This window comes from Protopterus annectens, chromosome 8.part1 (genome assembly GCF_019279795.1).
Source record: "Protopterus annectens isolate FY-2018-M chromosome 8.part1, PAN1.0, whole genome shotgun sequence".
Classification (NCBI taxonomy): domain Eukaryota; kingdom Metazoa; phylum Chordata; order Ceratodontiformes; family Protopteridae; genus Protopterus; species Protopterus annectens.
Window position 1 is genome coordinate 226,565,638 of NC_056742.1, and position 16,095 is coordinate 226,581,732.

Here is a 16,095-nt window from a genome sequence, read left to right on the forward strand (position 1 = left end):
GGGAACTTGTGCATGGGATAAAGCATTTAGGAGCTGTCTCTGTCCATTAGTAGTACAGGGGGCAGTCGTGGGATAAATTTTCAGTTTCTCATCCATAGATGTAAGTTACTTTGTATATGGACAGGGATGAATTTTGTTTTAAGTGGATATGGAATCTGTTCCACAGCAGCAGTATCCACTGTGAGAAATACCTCTGCATCCAAGCCATTCTGTTGATGTTAAAGCAGAGGTTTAGATCACTAGACCAAGTATTTATGATGCCATTTGACTTGTTGATGTGCAGGTAATCTGTCCATAATGGGTCGAAGAATGTCTTGTATGCCAGATACAGGTCACAACTTAGCTGTCTGTAGGATTCTGAGTAAAGTGATGGGGCTATGAGTCAGTCCATGTAGGACACATTGTTTAGGCCTTGTATCCTTTTAGTAGGGTATTTATGTGGACATTCCAGTTGTTGCATGTATCTGTCCAGATACATGCTAAAAGGGGCATTATATTCAGTGATTGGCCTAAGGATAGCTGATTAAAGGGGTACAGTGACATCCCTCAATCAAGGCACAATCTTTTTGTTTATAATCTGTGCAGTATAGAAGGATTTTTTTTACAAGAATAAATACAAGTTTGTCAAAAGTTAGGTCACTGTCCACATAGGTTCCCAAATCCTATACAACTGGGTCAACTCTCAGGGGAGCAGTGTCAGTTTAGTAGTTCATTCCCTGTGGTAGATGACTTCCCAAAGGATACAGTAATGCATTTTTTGGCATTTAGCTTCAGTACATGATTTTTGGCACCAGTTATTTGAGACAAACCTTCCTGCAGGATGGCTAAGTTATATAGGGATTTAGTAACTGCTCTTAGCTTCCAGTCATCTGCAAGCTTAGTCAGCGAGAGCCCTTTGGTACTGGTGTGTACTTCAGAAAAGTAGATGCCAAACAGGAGAGGTCACAGCACAGAACCCTGGGGGACTCCACCATTGACTAGCATCTTTGTGGAGGAAAATTCCCCTATTTTGATTATTTGCATCCTATCTATGAGCCTGTTGGCAATCCAGCTGGTGACATAGGGGTTTAATCCCAGTTTATTTCATTTTTCTATTGTGCCTCAGTGGGGAATTGTCTCAAAAGCTTTGGCCAGGTCAAGGTATGCTGTGTGTATGATTTTGCCTTCCTTCATTGCTTTTGTGACCTTTTCAAAAAAATCCACCAGGTTGAGTAATCATGACCTGTCATTGATGAAACCAAACTGAGGTGGGTTCAATGTTTGGAGGTTTCCTCTGTCCTGATTATTTCCATGACAAGTCTTCCCATGGCTTTGCATACGAGGCTGGTCAAACGTATGGGTTGGTAATTTCTTGGGTCTGTGGAAGATCATCCATTATACAGAGGAATGACTGTAACAGGTCTACATTTGCATTGTACAAAACCTCTATGGAGGCTGAGATTGAACACTGTTGTAAGGGGAGTGGCTAAATTCTACTTCATCCTATTTAAGATTCTTCTGAAGAAGATGGCATAAGTACTACAAGCTAAACCAAGAAACCAGTGCATCCAGGGATATTATTGTCAGGGCCCATCAGTGCAGTATTCGTAGCTTTTGATAATGTTTTTAGGACTTAGTCTTGTGTGATAGCAGGAGGCAAGTCAGTCTCAGGTATATCTTGAGGAATAGATGGAAGAGACAAAGGGTTGGAGTCAGAGATACATTATCAGCAGTAGGTTTGCTATATCTTCAGCCTCATTGTAGGTAACATTGTTTGCAGTCATCTTGACACATTGCTGTATTGTGCTTTTTCAATCTGGAACATAACTAAAAAATCCTTGTGCTTGTCTTTGGCTTAGGTAGATATTACAGCTTCAAACTTGACTTTGGTGGATTTTATTAAACTCCTGAGTTATTTATCCCACCTAGCCCTTGCCCTTTTCCCCTCCCAGATAAATTATTTAATTGTCCACGACTTCTTCTCTGGGTAATAAAAATATACTTTACCTGTATATAAAATGAAAGGGACTAGAAGCATTTTCACTGCTTGTGTCTTACTCTCAGTCTGCATAAATAAGATCTTACTATCTTTTGTTTAGTCTCTTCCCACTTATCCTTACCTGCCATGACATACGCTTTTTTAATCCATACTTCTAAATACTTCATGTTAACATGTCCCCATAAACATGCACTTGTGAGTACATAATTTACTGTTATAGCCTTTGTTTTATGTTAATTTTATATCACAAAAAGACTTGAAACTGTCTCAAAATGTTCAGTAACACTGAGATGTCCTTTTCTGGGTTTATCAGGTGCAAAAGGATGTCATCTGCAAATAAAGTACAACTTTTCTTCATTACCTGCCAATTATATCCTTGAATTTCTGAGTCCCTTATTTTCTTTGCCAGTGGCTGAGGGGAAAGAGGACATCCCTGTCTGCTTCCTCTGTTCAGACCCAACTTATCAGAGAGGAACCTTCTCACTTTAATTCTTTTCTCCAATCCGTCATTTAGCTTCCTGATTAACTGTATTATTGAATCAGGGAATGCAAATGCTTCCACTGTTATAAAATCCCAGCTTATCCCAGTCAGATGTCTTCTCTGCATCAATACCCACCACCAACAGTGGTATTTTTTTACATTCTGTTTCCCTCTGGGTCATCATTGCTAAGTCAATGTTTTCAAATGTTTGATCTGCTTCACAAAATCACACTGATTCATATCTTTCAATTTTAGTAACACTTTTGCCATTCTGATAGCTAGTATAGATATAAACACTTTATACTTCGGGTTTAAAATTGAACTGGGTCTTTTTACAAAGCTGTGTCTGATAGGTTGTTCCTCTCTTCAGGTATTACATCCACCATAGCTTTCTTCCAAGATATTGGTGTTTCCCCCTCTTTTTTAAAGTACTGTTAAACAAAACCTTCCAGATCTTTAACACTTAGTATTCCTGTTGAAGTTAGGTGGTAACAATCTGTTCCTGGAGAATTTGCTGTAGATTGATTATAATCACTGTTTTTATTTCATCTCCTCATACCTTAACTGATAATTGTTGAGTCATATCTATCACTTTCCTTGGCATATATAAGTCTCCCATAAATATTTCCATCTGTCTGTGCTATTTCTTGATTTCCACATTTCTCTGCTTTATACAAATTTTCATAAAATTTCCAAAATGTCCCTAACACCTCTACAAGAGCTCTGGTTACTTTATACTTATAGGCTCCATAAGTCTGGTGACAACCCTTTCTACTTCTTGTTGTCTAAGTCATTGTGCTAAAGGTTTTTGTAGTCTGGAGTTATTATCAAAATTAGTTGCTGAACAGCAGTCTTTCTAAACTAGTAAAAACAAGCAGGTCTGTGCCAGAAGAAACATCAGCTTTATTTACAAAAAACAAAACTGACTAAGCGCTTTCACCCACAATTGGGCTTCCTCAGAGTCAGTGAACCATACAACAATAATTGCTTAAATACTTATTTGAATACTTAATTGAAACAATAAATCATGAGTACCTTGAATACAATTAAAAATTAACCCTCCAATGTCCAAATTCGGCTTATACCCTTGTGCTTGCTCAAACAGCATAAGTAAACAGCTTAATAATGTCAACCATATTAATAAGTATAATACTGTTAATTGATGACGTTTCTAATAAAATAATAAAAATAAATTTTCTGAACTCATGCATGTTACCCAGATACTCCAAAACCCATGCATATTATCCACCCACATACTTGCTTATTTTCTCATTATCTGTCTGCAGTTGTGCCTGTTCTTATTATGTGAGATTCCCTTTATTCTGAAATACTTTAAAATACTGCAGATAAAAGGAAAAAAAGATATGGTTAATAAGTAAAGGGAATTTTTTAGATGGGCTGAAAAATTTTAAACTCCATTTTCATTTTATCCATTCACTAACTGTAACTTCTGAAGAAATTTCTATCTTCCCTAATCTTGAATAATTTCCACTGCCCATTCCTGAAATTTCTCTCTGTTTAACAGGTAGGCGGGAAAGCACCAATATCTTATTTTTACTTTATTACCTTGGATTTTATCTTAGTTTTCATTGGTGCACGATCTGTAATAGCTATTGGATGTGTGCCAAAGCTTTCAATTAAATGCACATGTCCTTGTGAAATATAATGCTTGTCTAGTCCAGTCCAGTGAATGTACCTTGGAGAAAATTCAAATCTTCCATACCAAATATTTTCATAAATGATTTCCTGCCCCTCTTCCCCCAGGTACATCCTCACTGTTGCAAATAAAGTTCCAGTCCCCAACTCTAAATAATATTCCCTGCTTAAAGCTGATTGATTACTTCTCTCAAAATTTTCTTAAGCTCCCATGTAGCAGTTTTTTGTGGAATATAAATACATGCCAGCATAACCCTTCTCCCCTGCCAGTAGCCCTTTACTACCACAAATCTACCATTATTATCTTTTTTCCCCTATTCTGTCATTATTGGCGCTCCTTTAGCAGTTGGCATAATTACTCACATTTTCCATTGTCCCTCATATTCTGCTGAACATCCACCCAAACACCTTGCTTTATCAAATGTACATGCTCATTTCTTTCCAAATGTGTCTCCTGCAACACTTATATTTTCAGTCTGCATTTCTTAATATAAGCCAATACCCTCATCTATTTGACTATACCTCTGTGGCCGTTTATGTTGCAAGATAATATGGATATCGTAACCATAATAATGAAAATCTGTTCCTACCTATTATACATGACAGCTTGCTTGCATGCACTGTTTGGCAGGCTGATCTTTTTATACAGTTGTTTCTTGTCTTATCCATTTGAACCAATGTTGCATTTCTCAAGACTGTTTGTTTTAAGGAAAACCCTCAAACACAGAAATTAAATACATTTTCAGAACACTCCCATGATCTATTAACTTAGAACAAACACACATAACTATGTACATCTTCAAAAATGATGTTTAACCTTCCACCTAGGAACAATTTTCCCAAATCAACAGTAGCACCCACAGGTAATACAATTAAGGTTACTTATGCTAAAGCTCGTGTTGCAGCCTGTGCTCCCACTTACAGTGATTGGTGTCTGCTCTTTTCTTATCTCTACCCCCACCAGATGTGAAAAACAGCTTATGTTTTCAAAAAACCTTTAACTTTTATTGTTTAGAAAAAGTGCAGACTTTTTTAAATAAAACTAAATTATATACTGTTCTCTTAAATGCCTTAAAGTAACCTTATCTCTTATTCACTTCCAGTAATTTCAAACTTTATTTTTTACTGAACTGTTTGCCCTTGTACCTTTTTAGATTTTGCATTTCCCTCAGCAAAGAATGCTCAGAACTCTGAAGATCAATTGCTTGCACCTGCGAATATCTTGTCTCTGTGATATGATGTAGTGACATTTGTGCCAGGGAGAGTAGGACAGTGCCAGCATAGCTAACTGGAGTTTTGTAAAGAATTGTATGTCATTTGACTATCACACTGATTTGTACAGATGCCTGTGTTAAAATGTATTTGTAAAATTGCTTGTGTTAAAAATGCATCAGCAGTGGGTTCTGCAGGAGAGAAGAGACATACATGTATGTCGGGCAGTTTTATTATAACTAATTTAAATGTGGATGCTTTAACATAGAATTCTGGAAGGGAATAGGTTAATCTCAGTCCAGCAAATTTTGAAAAATAGATTTAAAATTAAATGAGTTGGTTTAGGCCATAACCATTCTATCTTACAGATCTGATTGCAGCCAGAGACAAAAATGTCTGGGAAAACCAGGACTAAGAATCTTACTGTATTGTCCTTAGGGGTGAAGTAATTGCTACCCTGGAAGGGTGGAAGTTTTTGAAATTGTCTTATAGCTTTCAGATGCTGCAACAGATCTAAGCAAAGTTCTGGGTGTGTGTTGTACCAGAGTCAAGTAACCAGATGTGATGTCATTCTACAACCAGCACTGAAATTATTTTTTATATTTTAGTGAGAGATATGATGGAACTCTTGCAGCAGCACTTTATTTTTTGGAACCTGGCAGGAAAAATCTCTTACAGATATCTTGCATAACCACACACCTCATCTTGCGTTGCTGTAGTAAGCAGCTCAGCACTAATCTTCTTGCCTTGCTGTAGTAAGTAACTTAACTTGGGAATAGTTTGAAAATATATAGTGAGATTAGTTATGTATTTTTTTGCTTTATCTGTGTGAACCTCTCCAAATGTGTTATTTTTATATCTTCTGTGATTGAAACTATGGTATTTTATTGTAACTAGATATTCAGTATTCTCATGTTTTCTATTTTAGTGTTGTTGTGTCTTTCGGCTTTTCCCGGTTAGGGGTCGCCACAGTGGAACTCCGTTCTGCTAATGATTGGCAGTATAGTTTTACGTGCCGAGTTGCCGGCCCTGACGCACAACCTTCAACGAAGGTACATCCATTCACGCATGTCTCCACAAAGAAGATGCTCTAGTTGAGAATCGAACAGGACAACGTCTTATTGTGAGGCGACAATGCTACCGCAGCACCACCACCGCAGTAGGCATGTTTTCTATTTTATTATTTATTATTAAATACTTCTATACCTTTCATTATGGCTGGTCTTACTTTTAACATCTTAACAGTACTTGTGATTATTTTAGTGACACTGTGGTCACTCCTGAAAGCTTTGCTGCTTTCGTCAAACTCTACCATTTGCATTAGTATTAATTTTACTCAGTACAATTGGGTAACCTTGTAAGAGCCTTAGATTAGCTGAGTGGTGGCAGCATAATTACCTTATAGCCTGGGCAGAAGGTGCACAGCTGGTAAATCTGTGCCAGCCTTACCCAGGTGTGTGTGTGTGTGTGTGTGTGTGTGTGTGTGTGTGTGTGTGTGTGTGTGTGTGTGTGTGAGTGTGTGTGTGAGAGAGAGAGAGAGAGAAAATCCAGCCCAGGGTCTGGAGTGTGCTCCCTGTGTGCTGTTAAGGGAAATTGTGCTTGGTGCAGGGAGCTGCATCTGAAAATACTGTGTGTATCCATTTTTGTTCCTTGTGGCTGTCCCTACTGATTTCACTGGTGAGGATTGAGGCTCCTTGATTACTGGCTCAGAGTAGGGATTGTCACAGTCTCCATGGAGAGTAGCATTGAGGAAAAAAAACAGCTAACACCTCTGCAGATACATGAAGAAATCATTGTCTGTTTCATTAAGAACAGAACGTTAAATTACCTTCAGCTGTAGACTTCCTAACTTCCACTGAACATTTGATAAAGGAAAAAAAGAAAAAAACAAGCTAAGTTTCTTGTATATGCAATGAAATTAGCACTTCTCTTGGCTTTCATCATTTTGCCTACATTTTCAAGCTTATTTTGCTTACAGAAATCACTTGTTTTAGATTATGCCAAGGGCATTAATCCAGATATTCACTTTTGCAAAAATAAGAAAACATTTCACCCTTCATATAATCAGTGTACTTTCATACCTCACCCCACCACAGCAGCACAAGATTACAGGATATTAGCTTAAGCTTGTCCAACCTTTGTTTTCTTTTTACATTTTAAAGCCTGTATTTCTGACAACTAAGAAAAGTACTTGCTTGTTTTATGTGATAAAAATATGAAAGTAATCATTGAAAAGACTCGTCCCAACCCCACATTTAAAATGCCTCTGATTATATACTGCACAAAACTATTTTACTATATAACATGCAGTTTATTTAATAAAATGTTTTATACAAATACTGTTAAGCGCAAACATTGTTTTACTTGCAGTTACTTTTTTGTTTTGGTGTCTTTCTAAGCATTAATGACAGAGTGGGATGTATGCTTTGCAGCCACAAAGTCAAGAAAAGTCCAGTCTTTCTAAGCTGCTTTTGGTTGCAAAGCCATATGTCACAAATGTGACTGATGCTTTATAATCTCACATTTATTCACTAATTTCAGAGTTGCTAGTTTTTTTTTACTTTTTCATCTCTATCTCCCAACACCAGACTTTGGTATAAGTCCAAGGTACCCTCAATTCTTCTAGTCAACTCTTGTTGCTTTGCTTGCTTGAGAGGGAAAACAATTTCCTTTAGAACATTGGAAAAGTTTACCCCTGGCAAAGAGTTCTCTATGAGATTTATCGTCAGAAGAGTGAAAAGCAGAGTCTCCTTCTGTTTGATGGCTCACTCTATGTTGAATAAATGTTTGTAATTTCTTCTTAGTTTGTTCTGCATCAGAAATGGCTTTGATCCACCAGGAAAAATATTCTGAAGACAGTTGGATACAGCACCTTGATTCTTTTACCTGACACTTGACATTTTCCACAAATACTGCTGTCTCCATTTGTTTATAATTTCCCTTCTTCCACAGTTTTGTCAGGGTCAACTTTGTGCTGGTATGATTGCATCTTTACTAATACAGGTCTTGGCTGCTTTATCATGACCAGGTTTGGAACAGTCAGTGTGCCTTTTCAATTAACAAATCCTGATGATGAGTACCAGTCCATTTGCTTATTTGTGCTTACATAAAATCCATAAAATTAATACGGTCTGTTTCTACCAGTTTCTCTGGCACAGCAGAAGATATCAGGTTTTCTGTGCTGCTCTGTCTTATAATTCTACCATTTTTTTAAACAATTTTTCTTGAGAATTCTCTTACTCAGCCAGCCTTTTCTTCATTTCAACATCTGATTTTTTAAGTGTTATCCGTTCATTGGCAAAGCTAGTTAAAGCTTGTATTTTTCCCAGACTTGAATCACCTCTGAGTAAATCTAATTTCTTTTTTCATCTAAAGTACTTAAAAAGTACTTAAAGCCATCGCTTGTCCCAAAGTTGAAACTTTAACTGCTTTTTGCTGAACAGCTGTATGATTCTTCCCAGTCAGTGTGTCTTCTCCTCACCTTTTCAAGTTGATTTTCTTTAAGTTTCTTTAAAAGTAGTTGTTCAGTGTGTAGCCATCTTGGAAGTCAGCATAATTAAATCTTGGTCACAGACCATACAAACACAGTGGCATTAATGCTATCCATTTGTTGATCCCCAGCTCTTTGATGGATTATCATCAATAATGCTCAAAGACATTAAAGTTGCACTGTAACTTTACTGTTAAAGAGCACACTGTGTGCTTTGACTGGGTTAGTCCCACTTGGCTAGTTGCACCTTCTCAGGAACTTCACCTAGGGCCCAGAAAAAATAGAGGAGCCATATGTCTGTTGCTTGTGCCTGGTATATTTCAAGATGGAGGAAGAAAGCAGGCTGAGAGAAGAATGCTCCAGAATGCTGAAATATCACAACAACTGTGTAAGAGATGAGAGTTGTTAGAGTTGGAGGAAGGAAGTCTGGAAACTTCTGTATTGCTAGAGATGATGGATTGAGATGAGCCAAAGGCTGATGAGGAAGTAAGCTAGAGTACTGTAGTGGATGGCATGCTGGGAAAGATAACAGATAGTGTGCTGCCAGCTTAATCGGGAGAAGGAGCCAAATTACCAGAAGGTGCAAATGGCAGGTTGGTGGTATGATTGGTCAGTGGAGTATCTGGTTTTAAAGGCAGGCCTGTGCAATGGGGTGTTTTATGTGAACAGTAAAAAGCGTTTTACATATTCAAAATTGGTAAATAAAGGATAGAAATATGCTGTGACTGAAACTGAAAGAAGATAAGAACTGAGGTAAAGACCTGTGGTAAAAAAATCAAAGCAAAGAAAATTGACATTATTAACATGTATGAAGTAATAGACAGTATTATTTTACCTTTGTGGTTTAAAGTACACAGAAGAAGAGCTTTAATACAGGTAAATACAGGTTTAATATAGGTACAGAAGACTTTTGTGATGTAAATTTTTCAAATAAAGTAAGTTTTGAAAACTATGAATGATGCAAAAAAGAAAAAACTCATTTGTACAATGGAATACATATATTTTTCAGAACTTGGGGCTACAGTTAAGAATGAAAATAAATTAAATATGCAGTTTAGAACATCTGACATAGAAAAACTTGGTTACTTTTTTCTGTCTTTTAACAAGATACATGAAATAAAAGATGTGTGAGGAAAGACATGTTTGGACAAGGGGTAGGAAGTATGGGTGACACTGGATGTGCATGAGAGAAAATTACAACTTATTTCAAATGTTATAATTGTGAATGGGGAAATGGCAAACTGAGGTATTTGGATCAACCTAAAGCATGCTTTTTGTTGGGATGAGAAGCACTTGATATGTGACTGGAATAAAAAATGTGGGCAATGTGGGGGAAATGGGACATACTAAAAAAATATAGGTCTAAGTATAAAAAATGCAATGAATTTTCACATTTCTCATTTGATTTATCTCTACTAGAAAAGGAAAGGTTTGATGAAGAGTAGAATTTTTCAGAAGAAAGACAAAGTATTATGAGGGGCATAACTGAAAAAGAAAATTTACTTGGTATGAAAAAGGATGCTGGAGATGAGATAAAATGTTTTACAAAAATACAGCATCAATGCAAGATAAAAACATACATGCCAAATTAGAAAATGAAGAAAGGAAAGAGTGAGAATATGAGACAACAGAAGATCAAAAAGAAAATGATTAATCCATTGGGGATTGTGCAGACAAGGAAAATAAAAATTAAAAAAATGGAAATTAGAAAGACCCCCAACAAAGTGAAGGGGTATCTTAAGAATTTTAACATTACATGTAAACAGCATTTGAATGATATCAAAGCTATGGTAGTGACTGAATGGTGTAAACAATAAGTATTGATGTGACATGTTTGTTAGGTATGAGATGTGCAAAGGACAAAAGGAAATTAATTGAGGCAATATGAGGTAAAAAGATTATATGGTCAGTGGGGAGTGATGTACGTTCAGGAATTTTTTTAAAGTGAAGAAATCAAGATACTGGATGTGATGCAAGAAGTACTTGGAAGACTAGTGGTATATGATACAAGAAAAATGGAAAATGTATAAGAGTAATTGTAGTTTATGCATATACCAGTATGACTGAGAGGAAAACTATACCCTATTAAATATGTCAGTTATTTTGGTGGGAGATTTTAACTGTAATTTGAGAAAGAGGGGAAACATAACACAAGAAATGTAAAGTAATAGAGAAGTTATATGGCATGGAGGGTTGAAAATAGATAAAAAAAATCGAGAATGTACATATAAAAGGGGAACTTTCAGAATAGATTATGTGGTGAAATCAAAAGATAAGGAAATAACCTAGAGTTAGAAAGAGTTGGGCTTTCAGATTATAGAGCAGTATGGGCTAGAACAGGAGATGACAGAGAACTAGTAAAAGAAGGAAAAGGAAAAATATCGAATGCAGAGATTGCTAAAACTGGTGAGATGAGAAGGGAAGATGGTATTTATCCAACAGAATGCGACAATTTAGATGAAGTGTTTGTGTGGCTTGCTTGCTCTGAATATCGGTCATCTCTGACTGAATTTAATTTTTATTTGAAGCTTCATTTAAGGTTTAATCACTTCTATTTTGTATCTGTTTTGTTTTAAGTTTTCTGTTCTGTTGTAGTGTTAAGGGTTCTTGGCTAGTGTCAGTTAACAAAATTACCAGATAATTCCTTTGCAAACTGTGACTAGCATCAGTTAATTAGTGTGTGTGTGTGTGTGTGTGTGTGTGTGTGTGTGTGTGTGTGTGTGTGTGTGTGTGTGTGTGTGTGTGTGTGTGTAGGGGGGGGTGGCTGAGAAACAGCATTGCTCTTTTTTATTTAGAAATATCTGTATTTAGTTGAAGTGTTTGTGTGGCCTGCTTGCTTTGAATATCACTCATCTCTGGCCTGGCTTCATTTTTTTTCTCCTCCCACCAACCCAATTCTCATTATGTTCTTAAATTTGGTGGTTTTTCAGTTGCCCACCTCAACTATAAATCTCATTTTGGACACTCCTCCAAGTCCCATCTCATCAGCTCATTCAAGATTCAACCCTCTACCTCAATCCTGGGTGACTTTACCTACCCAACCATAGAGTGGAAGACCTATTCTAGCTCAAACATGAACACCCAGAAATTCCTTGACTTCGTCAATGCCAGTGCATTGGATCAGCTGGTCGACACCCCTATGAGAGATGAAAATATCCTGGACCTGGTCCTAAACAACGCAAGTAGCCACTGTAGTACCCTACAGTGTCTTTCTCCTTGGTAAGACCCAACCATAAAGTGATCACTTTCGAAGTTACCATCTCCTCTGACCCCCTTCCCTTGTCAGGGTCAAACAAAAAAACTTTTCCAAAGCTGACTACAATCTCCTGAGAGCAGGTATAAGCAAATTCACAGCCACTGTCCTTTTAGTTGGAACTAACACTAATGTCCAAGCCTACACCAAAAAACTATATGAGCACCTACATAGCTGTATGGACTCAGCAATGCCTGACATGACCAAATCATCTTCCTCGAGGAATAGTAAACCTGTCTGGTGGATAGCAGCAATTAAAAAACTCTGTAATAAAATGAAAAAATTGCTATCCAGAACTAAGAATGAGGAAGTGCCAAGTTGGAAGCAATCTCTCCTTTGTTTGAACAAGCAAATAAGGTCACTGGTGAAATCCTTAAGGCCACATCCACTAAAGACAATCACAAGGCCTTCTTCACATACATCTGCAATCTCGAAGGTAACACCCAAATCTGCTCTGAACTTGTGGTCAATAACATCACATACACAAATGCCGTAGATATAGGAAACCTGCTGGCAGACAGGTTTAGTGAAAACTTGACCCCCCCATCCCCCAATCAGTAAACCAGGACATCCCCAGCACCTGCCCCCCTCCCCTCATCACTAGGGACCAGGTCTTTAATGCCCTCTCAAAGACAAAAAATAGTCTGCATGGGACTCGACAACATTCCTGCCTGTATCCTACATGAACTCAAGCATGAGCTCTCAGCTCCATTAAGCACTCTATTCAGCCAAAGCCTGAGCACCAGCTTAATCCCAGCTGAATGGAGAACAGCCACTGTCCTTCCTCTACACAAAGGTGCAGCATCAACTGAGCCTGGCAGTTACAGGCCCATCAGCCTAACTAGCCTGATCTGCAAGGTCACTGAATGCATTATCATGGACTTTATAAACAAGGACATTGGCAACCTCCAAATCCTTCACCCCACACAGTTTGGTTTTGTCAAAGGGAGATCATGGCTGTTAAACTTGGTCAACTTCTTCAAAACAGTCACGGAAACCATGGACGAGGAGAAGACAGTGCACACAGTCTACTTTGACCTAGCCAAAGCCTTCACCACTATTGCTCACTCAGGCATAATAGATAAGCTCTCCCAGCTAGGTATAAATTCGTATGTTACTTACTACTTAGCTAACCTGCTCAATGATAGAATCCCCTCAGTCAAAATAGGGCAAGCCACTTCTAGTAGTAGACCCGTAATGAGTGGTGTACCCCGAGGATCGGTCTTGGGGCCTCTACTGTTTGGGATATACTTTTTTCTCAGGCGCAAGCCAAAACCAGTGGTCTGTGGCTGACTAAGTTTGCAGATGACTGGTTTTAAATTCCCCTAGTGATGTGAACAGCTTCCAAGAGGGCCTTAACCAAACTAATGACTAGTGCCAGAAGCGTGGCCTCAAACTGAATGCCAAGAAATGCATCATTATCCCCTTTGGGGAAAATGGCATCACCACCAATTACCATGTTAATAATGTACTAAGTACACATTCAGTTGTGATGGACTTGGCCACCCAGGTTGATAGCAACCTGACTTTTGACCACCACATTGCCTCCGTTGTAAGGAAGGATTTCTACATGGCCAACTCATAAGTAAGGGTATTTCATCCAGGAGCTAGGAGGTCATAACATCCCTATACTCCTTCCTTATCAGACCCATTATCGAGTACAGTGTCCCCTTCAGCATGTACCTTGCCAAGCACATGCAGCAGATGGTGAGACCACTGAGGTTCATGACCAGGAAAATCCAGGGTCTCAAACACCTATCCTATAGAGATAGGCTAAAAGCCCTGTCCCTCAATTCAGTCTCACACAGACAGACTGCTTGGAGGTGACCTGTGTCTGGCATACAAGGCCATCTCAGATCCAGCCTTGATGGAGTTGCTGCATATCCATAAGTCAAACTCCACTCGTGCAACCTGCACGCAAGGCCTCATCCTAGTCTGTGACATTAATAGACCTTGCTGTTGGGATAGATTTGTGTCCCAAAGACTCCCCCATCTGTGGAAAAGACTCCCTCTCCATGTCAAGCAGAGTACCTCTCTAGCCCTCTTTAAGACTGGGTGGGAAACAGAAAATACAATCCCGGAATCCCACTTGTGTTCTTGCTGGTCAGGGGAAACAGGTGCTGACTTTGTGGGAACATGGGCCAAATTCTTGGCTAGGCTTATAAAGGCCTCCGGGCCAATAGCCTAGTATCATCCTATGAACCTATGAACTTATGAAACAGCATTGAAACCCACATTCAAAGAAAATGCTTCTGGCCAGTGGTGTATAAAGTTTACCTTTGAGCTGTTTTCAAATCATAGGCCCTTGCACACATATTTAGGACTATACAAATAAATGTGTTCTTTGATTCACCTTCCTGATTGTATTAAATTGTATTCCTTGTATAATACAGCACACTTGTTAGAGCATGTTTTAAATTTATTGTTTTGAACATTTTTCCAGTAAGTAATGAAACAAAATGTATGAATGAATAATGACAAATCTGCCCAATTCAGAACATTTCCATCAGAAAAGTCTACTCAAACTTCTGTCATTACAATCCACCAATGTCAGTAAATATGCACAATCTCTGCAGAAGTCATCTAAATAATTCCACATTAAAGAGATTTGTAACAAGTGAAGAGGTTGCTGCTAGCAAACAACTTTATATTAAATTGTTTCATCATCTACAAATAAAGTGTCTGTTGTCCTTGATGAATAAATTGCCTATCTTACATTAAAAATGATAAGTTAATAATATTGCAATCAGGAATGGGTGGCAAACTGATAACAGGTTCATAGTTACTAAGTATCTCCTCCAAAGGAAGACATTCTCAGGACTGCAGTATCCACCCCCTTTAAAGTACAACACAGTACAGTATCAGCAATCCATCTACATACTGTGGAAGTAGAACCCATAGCCTTCTGCATCAAAAGCAAGTATACTACCCGTTGTGCTACTAACAACGCAAACAGACCTGGCATACGCAGCACTAAACTTCTCTTCCCCTGACGTTCTCAGCTTCTTGTAAAATTCACTTTACACTCAGCTATATCTCTCAACTTTGCAGCACAAAAACTCTGGAAAAAGCCAAAATGTACTGGGGGGGGGGGGGCAAACCAGGGACACATTTAAACATTGCTTGTATAATCTTAGAAAGATGTGATAATAAAATGATTTGTGTTACCATGTGTTTCCTGAAAGATATAAAGACTAAAACTTAAATGGCCATCATTATTTAGTGAATTCAGCTCTCAATGATTTGACAAAAAACACAAATTTTAAGAGCAACAGACAAAAGTATGAACCAAACATTCCAGACATGCTGTGAAAATCAGGACAGTTGAGAGCTATGGGCTCAACTCCTCAAAACACAAGTGGTGGTGTGGGTGAGAATTCAGGCTCTTGTTTGTTGTACCTAAGGTGCAAGGTTTGAGCCTGAGTAACACTTACCACCCAGTATACTTAGTTGGGGCATTTTACATACACACACACACACACACACACACACACACACACACACACACACACACACACACACACACACACACACACACATATCCATACCTTCAGAAATAAACACACACACCTTCAGGAATAATTCTGTGAAGCAATAACACAGAACAAAATTCCCTTACCTGAAATAATTCTGTGAATTGAATGGCAGAAGCAGCAGGAATAGGAATGGCAGCAATGACACACACAGAGCAAAATTCAGACTTCCTTTATTTGAAGTTGAGCTTTAAACTGCGTGCAGGTGGACAGAACAGGACATTTGTGCAACAGTGCACATGCACAGATGTGATGCGACCAGACCAGTTACTAGGGTCTTGTTTTAAGGAAGAATGCCCTTAAGAAAAAGCTTTTTTTAAATTAATCTATTAAAGCTAAATGTAAAAGGGCCTCCCAGGGTGGACCACCCCTCTCGCCCCCCTAGCTACATCACTGCGTGGGGGCACATTTTTTGACTTTGTTGACTCACCCTTAGGCTTCACTGAGCATGCTGTGGAATTTGCTGGAAAGACTTGGGGTTTCTCAGGGACT